We start from the raw sequence: 7,223 nt of genomic DNA on the forward strand, positions 1-7,223 counted from the left end.
TATTTTTTTTTTCCTTTTTGTTAATGTGCAACCGTTCACAATTTGTCGACTTAAGTGAACCAGTGAATGAAAATTCAAAACAAAATCGAAATGCATTCGACGACAGCAATTTATATCAGTCTCAATTCGTATTCATCGTGACTTTGGCCAACCGTTCAATGAATGCATCGCATGAAATGTCTCAATCATTCAAAAAAAAAATGCACCACCTTTATGTGAATGGAATAGCTGGAAAGGTAGACCTTTAGTATAGACTCTATTATTATTATGCAATAATATCTGTATTTATTGGAATTAATCATTCACTTGATTCAAAATCGTTTGAAATTTGCGAAAAAAGCAGTACTTGAGAATGTGATCCTTCAAAACGCAGCCGTTCCCATCCAGCGAACGAAATTGGATGATTTGGCAGGTATGATATTCTATCCAAGATTTTTTTTTTATCAAAATCAAAACAACACCATTTCAATGGCCAAGCAAAATGCAATTGTCTGTGAGGTAGAATGTAACACAATGAACATTTAAGCCATGTGAAACATGCAGCATCCAGACAAGTTGACGTCGAAAAGTGACCAATTTGATTTGGGCTATCAATCGCTTGTCCTTGCATTTAAATGTGACAAAACAACACCAAAGAAAAAAAAAACAAAGGAGAAAAAATATCGACACAGACATAGGGCAAACTATGAGGTAGAGCGAGAGAAAAAGAGCAGAATCCAAACTGAGGGACAAAAGCAGAGGGAGAGAAAGAAATGGAGTGCACAAAGCAACAACGCTGTGGCCGAAGAAGCGAAAACAAAGTGCACACAAAAAGGAATGTAAACTGTAACAAAATGCGGGTGACACTGATCAACTCAAAGTCAAATCACATATGACACACAAAACATGAATAATGAGCTAACCATTTGTCGTTGTCATATTGAAGATGCTCACTGTGTATGTGTGGTTGATGCAACTCAATTGTTTCGTGACACTGACAAAATTCATTCCTTGAATACTGTGGATGATTCGATCCCTTCTTCGCATAGCTGGGATTTTGTCTTTATTTGCGATTTGTGTGTGCGTGTGTTATTCCAAGGAAAACTTCCATTGAAAAGTGAATAAAATCACTTGTTGTTCATTGTGTTTCGGATTCATATACGAATCAAATCGATCCGTGCATTTTCGTCCCTCCCTCGATAAATCCACTTTATTTGTTTGTTAAATAGTTGTCGCATTTTGGATAGTCAAAAGAAAAGAAAATATGAAATCAAAAAAAAAAAAAAATGTGACAACAATTGACTTTTAGGAGAATCATATGAAGCGCCCATTTTTTATGCGCTTTGTATAATTCGGTAATGCGTCTGGTAATGAGAACAGAAGGGAAAAATGATGCATTTTAATAACGATTTTTTCACTGATTTCATTTTAGTGATTATGATTCGATTCGCTTTTCCAGTCCGTTCGTCTTCATTGTGACGAGCAAAAAGATTGCCGTACCGTTTTTCCATTGCCATTGTCAACTTTTGAAAAAAGCCATTGTCACACATTGAATGACAATCGCTTGAAAAATTACGTGCAATTTGTTTTAGTTATCGTCAGCCGCTGATTTGTTTTTTTTTTATCTCCTTTTTTTCTATCTTCGGCCAATTCTCACACAAGATTTTTTTTTTCACTCTATTTAATTCGGATCTAATATGATCATTTACCGAGAATTTCATGCAATTATAGGGTGATGATGCAATTCCTTTCATCGGCTAAATAAATAATCGGATATTAATCAAAGCAAATGTAGATGTTTAACAAAACAATATTGTTGAATTTTTAATAGTGTCTACCGAATTTACCACGGCTTTCTTAGGGCAATTGTTCGGTACGGGTTGACAATTCAATTTTGTCATGACATTTAGAGGAAAAAAAGATTTGATCGCGGCTTTTTTCATAGATCTTACTTTCTTTTTTTTTGTTCGCTGAAAGATTTTTTGTTTTTGGTTCGTCCATTTTTCTGAGAATCGCACTTTCAAATGTGTGAGCTGATCTCCATTTGTTTTGACTTTCAGTGATCTTTTCCGCGATAGTCGCGATCTTACAACGCTTCTTCATTGAATCTTCAATGTTTTGAATCATTAACGTTTTGGATTAAATCTGTTGAGTGATTTTGAATCAGTAAAATTTTCATCGTGGTTCCATTTCTATCCTAACAATTTCTACGGACACTTGATTTGCTACTTCAGATCAGGGAATCTTTTAGGCTGAATATGATTTGGATAATTTTGACAAAAAGACGAGAGAGAAGAAAAAATAATCATCAAATATCCGGCTAAAGTCTATCAGTCAAACGATGCGAAAAAATAATGAAGATAATTTGTAGAGAATCCGTTTGTTATTTAGTTTGGTTGCGTTTTTTCTCCTATGTTCAGAGAAAAAAAAAATGATTCGCGATCACATTAAAACAATAATCCGTCATTAAAATTCAAAAACTTGGGTTTGACCATTATGAAACTAGAAAAAGAAAACACACAAACATGAAGATGAAGAACGCGACTGCGAGCGCGTTTGTATGAGAATAATGTGGTCAGTCCCATAGTTCAAACAAAGAAAAAAAGAATTGTGTATGATTCATTTTATCCGGTAGTCGGATGGTGTAATCGGTGTGCGCTGTGTGTTAAATGTTGGCATATTCGTAATTTTGATGAGGCGACGGTGTGCGAGCGGTAACGATTAGGTTAATTACATCTACGCCTTTTCGCGTGATTGAAAAACTCTGAATATCGGCGCAAACACGAAACGAGAAACCGAAAACAGTTGACCGACTAGAGCGTATTAAATAAATGTTCAGATTCGAAAACCTTTGAAACATCGAAATTCTAGCAGAAATATCGCCTTAGAAGCAAACACCAAAAAGAAGAACAAGAAAAAAAAAATGGCAACCAAATCAACGCAAATAGAATTGTAGTTAAAACCTAGAGACGGGATTAATGATCCGCCCACCAGACGATTCTTATAACAATGCCCAATTAGTGTGCGATTATTATTAGATCGCGTGTTTGATATTTTCATCGAAATTGTGATTAAAATCGTGACCCCAGGACAGTGCCAGAGAGAAAGAGAAAGAGCCACTCGAATACATATCAATGACAAAATCCAACAGCGTCACACGAACCAAACGAATGGAATCAGTCGTCGCTAAGCAAAGCCCAAGAAATCAATATGGTTTTGGGCAAGTTCGTTAAAATGCCAATAATTAATCATTTTAGCGTGAGTTTAAGAGAGAAATAAACAGTCCCATTTCGAGTATAATTGACTCAATTCCTTTTGCAGCTCATATCTCGGTTGAGACTCGACTCAACACGACTCATACCGGCTAATGTTAGTACGATTGGTGAGCTACTGTTCAAATGGTAAAAAAAATGCGATTGACTTGTTTTCCGTATGCTCAATTTGAATGATGCTAATTAAGACATATTCAAAAACTTGGAAACGTGTGCACCGTTTCGACCGATGGCTATTATTCGAATTTGTTCATTTCTTCTGTGTGTTTGTTTGTTTTTTTCTTTGTTTTTGCGGTGTTCGTTGCTGTTTTTCCATTTTGAGCAGTTGGTTTTCCAATTGGCCACAAAAACAACGGAAAAACGCAAGTTCATTGGATTCAAAGCCGCAGAAATTAATGAATAAATAACGAGAGAGGAAGAGAAAAAAAAAACACACAAACAAGAATCGAATGAGTCAGTTAGTTGAGCCAAAGTAAATAGTGTATGTGTGCTAAATGGAACAGAATACTCCCACAATGGACAACCCCAATACCAGTCTACGCTTTCTTTTTTTCAGTCGGGTGAAATGAATAATTTCTTAAAAGTTGATGTCTTTTTTTCATATATCAAACATTTCCCGAGGGTGTTTTTTTCTCTTGCCATGAAAATCGAACTAAAGCACTGGTTTCCCTGGTGGTCAATCCATTTTGCCAAACATCTAAATCGATCAACGTTTTGCTTACGGTTAATGTTCAATTTTTTTTTTACTACTTTTAGGAGCAATAACCATGTGCGATCGTTTTGTTTCCATTCTCTTTATTGTTGGGTATGTTTCGCGTACCGAGAGTGTGAACGAGTGAGCGAGTAAGAGAGAAAGATATTTCGAGAGAGAGAGAGCGATCAGGCAAGAAAGAGAGAGATGCAGAGAGAACAAAACATTTGTGCCCGATGTATTTTCTCACACTCTGTTTAAATGGAGCAAAACACAAAACAATAATAATCATTGTAATATTGAATAATAAAACGAGAAATATTTCAACTCGGGATACAGTGGCTGCGGAAAAATAACTAATAAGATGAATATAAAAAAAACGACAACAACAACAACAAGAAGACAACAAATCAACACACACACACGAAACATATCACAGGAGCAAAGCAAAAAAATCGGCAGCAGCAGCAGCAACGAAGTCAGCGGCGACGGCAGCCGTTGCAACAACAGAAACAAAAAGCATCAAGCAAAACACGTCATGTATTGATTGATTCGTGTGCACGTAGAATGCTTCACCTGCAGCATATTGAACCTTTTCTTTTCTATCACTCTCTTTCCTCAATCGCCATCATCATTATCTATTTCATATTTGTTCGTGATTTTTTTTTCTTCAACTTCTTTCAGTTGCTGCTGCTGTTACTGTTGCTGTTTTGTTGTTATATGCACTTGTGGAAATACAAAAGATCACCGAACAAAACAACACACACCGAGAGAGAAACAGAAAGAAATTGAGCACGACACAACCGACGAACGATTTTAAATAGGGAATGCATAATTAAATTCAACAGCTAACAATTACCGATCGAGCAGAGGTAAGAAGAGGAGAAGCGAAAAAAAACACACATACATGTATGTATATATGCTGAAAATAAGAAGAAACAAATCCGAAATAACGCACACACATCTCATGGGCTTTGAAATGATATCGATGCATATGGTGCGGTACGGTGTGTACGGGACGAGTGAGTGAGCGAGAGAGCGATACAGAAATATAGAGAAAGAGAGATGTGTGTGTGTGTGTGCCCATTTTGAGGCAGCAGTGAGGTAAGCGCATCTGGAATCTCTCGGTGCACACTGAGCTTAACTTTGGAAATTGATCATTCATAGAATCACGCAATCCTAAATGATGTGTATATATTACTGATTGTATCGATCTCTCATGCACACCCAGTCCAAATTGAAATGAATACATTTTTCGATTTGCTTTAGCATACGAATGTGCAAAATTCGAGTGAATTTATGCTGACCTTGATACTAAGAACTACTTTCCCGGGCTTCGAACATTTTGACCATCATTACTGTGTTACTTTCACAGTAGCAATTGATGAAGGATCGTTGTTTCGCATTAAACTTTTGATTGTAATTTCGTTTCACATAACTAGGCAATGAGGAATGCCATGAGGTTGATTCTCTTCGCATAGAAACCGTAATATTGTGAAATTGCTAGTGAGCATTTGCTCTGGAGGGAGCGAATAAAAACAATTCGCTATCAATTAGGTAGTCAGGGTGTGCAATGAATGAAGGCAGTGTGCACTGTGTGTATCCAGCAAGAAAAAAAGAGACGAAAAAAAAAATACAAACCTGAAAAGAAAATGGAAAAACCGCATGCACGCAAAACAAATTTAAACGAATCCATCGAATTGATAGTTTCTTTTTCTGGTTCGTTTCAATCGTTGCGGCTTATTTTTTTCCGTTCTTATTAATTGTTTGAATTGAGTTCCTTCAAGACGAGGCCCACAATAGAACGGCCAACACCTTTGACAGACGTCAGTCATTTATGAAACAATTTTCACAATTTAGCGGCATTTCCTTCGTACATTGCCGTGTGTTCGAACGGGAAATTGTCGATTTATTTTGATCCAAGAGCGGAATGTTAAAAACATATTTTGGTTTCATTTTAACCAAACGTACACGAATTGGCCCGAATTCAAGTGGGTGCGTGCATTCAACGTAATGAAGCCGCCACAGATACACACACACACACACACACCGTACTACAATTAGATAAATATTGAAAATAACAATTCGAAATGCGTGAGATTAGTGAGAGCGATTTTTGGTGAGCTCACATGACACTTGGCTTTCGTTCCAATTTCGGTCGCTATCATCTTGGGACGATGGCACAACCGAATGTATAATTCGATACGACAATAATAATAATCGATGATTTCCCTCTACCTGCCCGCCAGGCCAACCACACACAATACCAGCACATTCGTAATGATGAGCATTGAAGAGCAAGTATCTGCGCGAGCGCGTGCACACACGCGCATCAATCAAAGGTGTTAGTCGCTGCCTTTTCTACTTAATATACCCAAACCAATAATTGGATCGATTATTTTCCAAACAATTTTCCCATCGATCTCTATTCGGATCCGTCAGGTATTCCAAATTCCAATTTCATGCAATCATCAAACATGAACAGAGCCGCATACCTTTTGACCGATGAACATTCTAATGGAGGACATACCTCTGATGACGAAATAAAGAACGACAAGAGAAAAAAAAAAAAAACAAACAATTATCAAATAAACGTTCTTTTTTTTCCGCCAATAATTGTCTTTTCCTATTTCGTCATGATGAGTACGAGAGGCAGATTCAACGATGTTGTGAGTGCATCGAGATGTTAGGTGATCGTTTGTCGGTCAATTTTCATTTTCCTGTTAGTTTGTCGCGATGTGCGTGCACATTTGACATGAAATGTCATGTTGCCAAGGAAAGCATGTGACCAGCTCTCGATAATTATTGAATGTGAGAAACTGAAGCTGAGGAAGTCATGATCACCAGAGATGAACAAAATTAGTCGCATTACACACCAATGCAACCTATTCATTTGCACATACTGTGTGCTATTCAATGGGTAAATGGCCATACAAAGTCGATTGAAAGGATGTGGAGTTAATAGAGTGCGAACCGTATCAGTTACAATGGGAGATGGATATGGCTTTGAGGCCAACCTTTTAAGAATGTTTTGCAATGGAAAATTCTACTTTTTTCCATGCATGGACTATATGCTGTAATATTGTGTAGTTTATAGATTAGTTTTTCTTGGCCAAGTCAATCAATCTTGCAATTGCTATTGCATTTTGCAAAGAGGAAATAAAAAGAATGAAAATGATTGGTGGAATACTTTCCATCGATTGAGACGGTTTTTTTTAATTATTTGGATTATAGTGTTTTGAAATCAATCGGTTTGATCTCGAATTTGTTGGTACGATGGT

Source organism: Sitodiplosis mosellana, unplaced genomic scaffold (assembly GCF_009176505.1).
Source record: "Sitodiplosis mosellana isolate CC-2019 unplaced genomic scaffold, AAFC_SMos_1.0 Smas_scaffold_6099, whole genome shotgun sequence".
Taxonomy (NCBI): domain Eukaryota; kingdom Metazoa; phylum Arthropoda; class Insecta; order Diptera; family Cecidomyiidae; genus Sitodiplosis; species Sitodiplosis mosellana.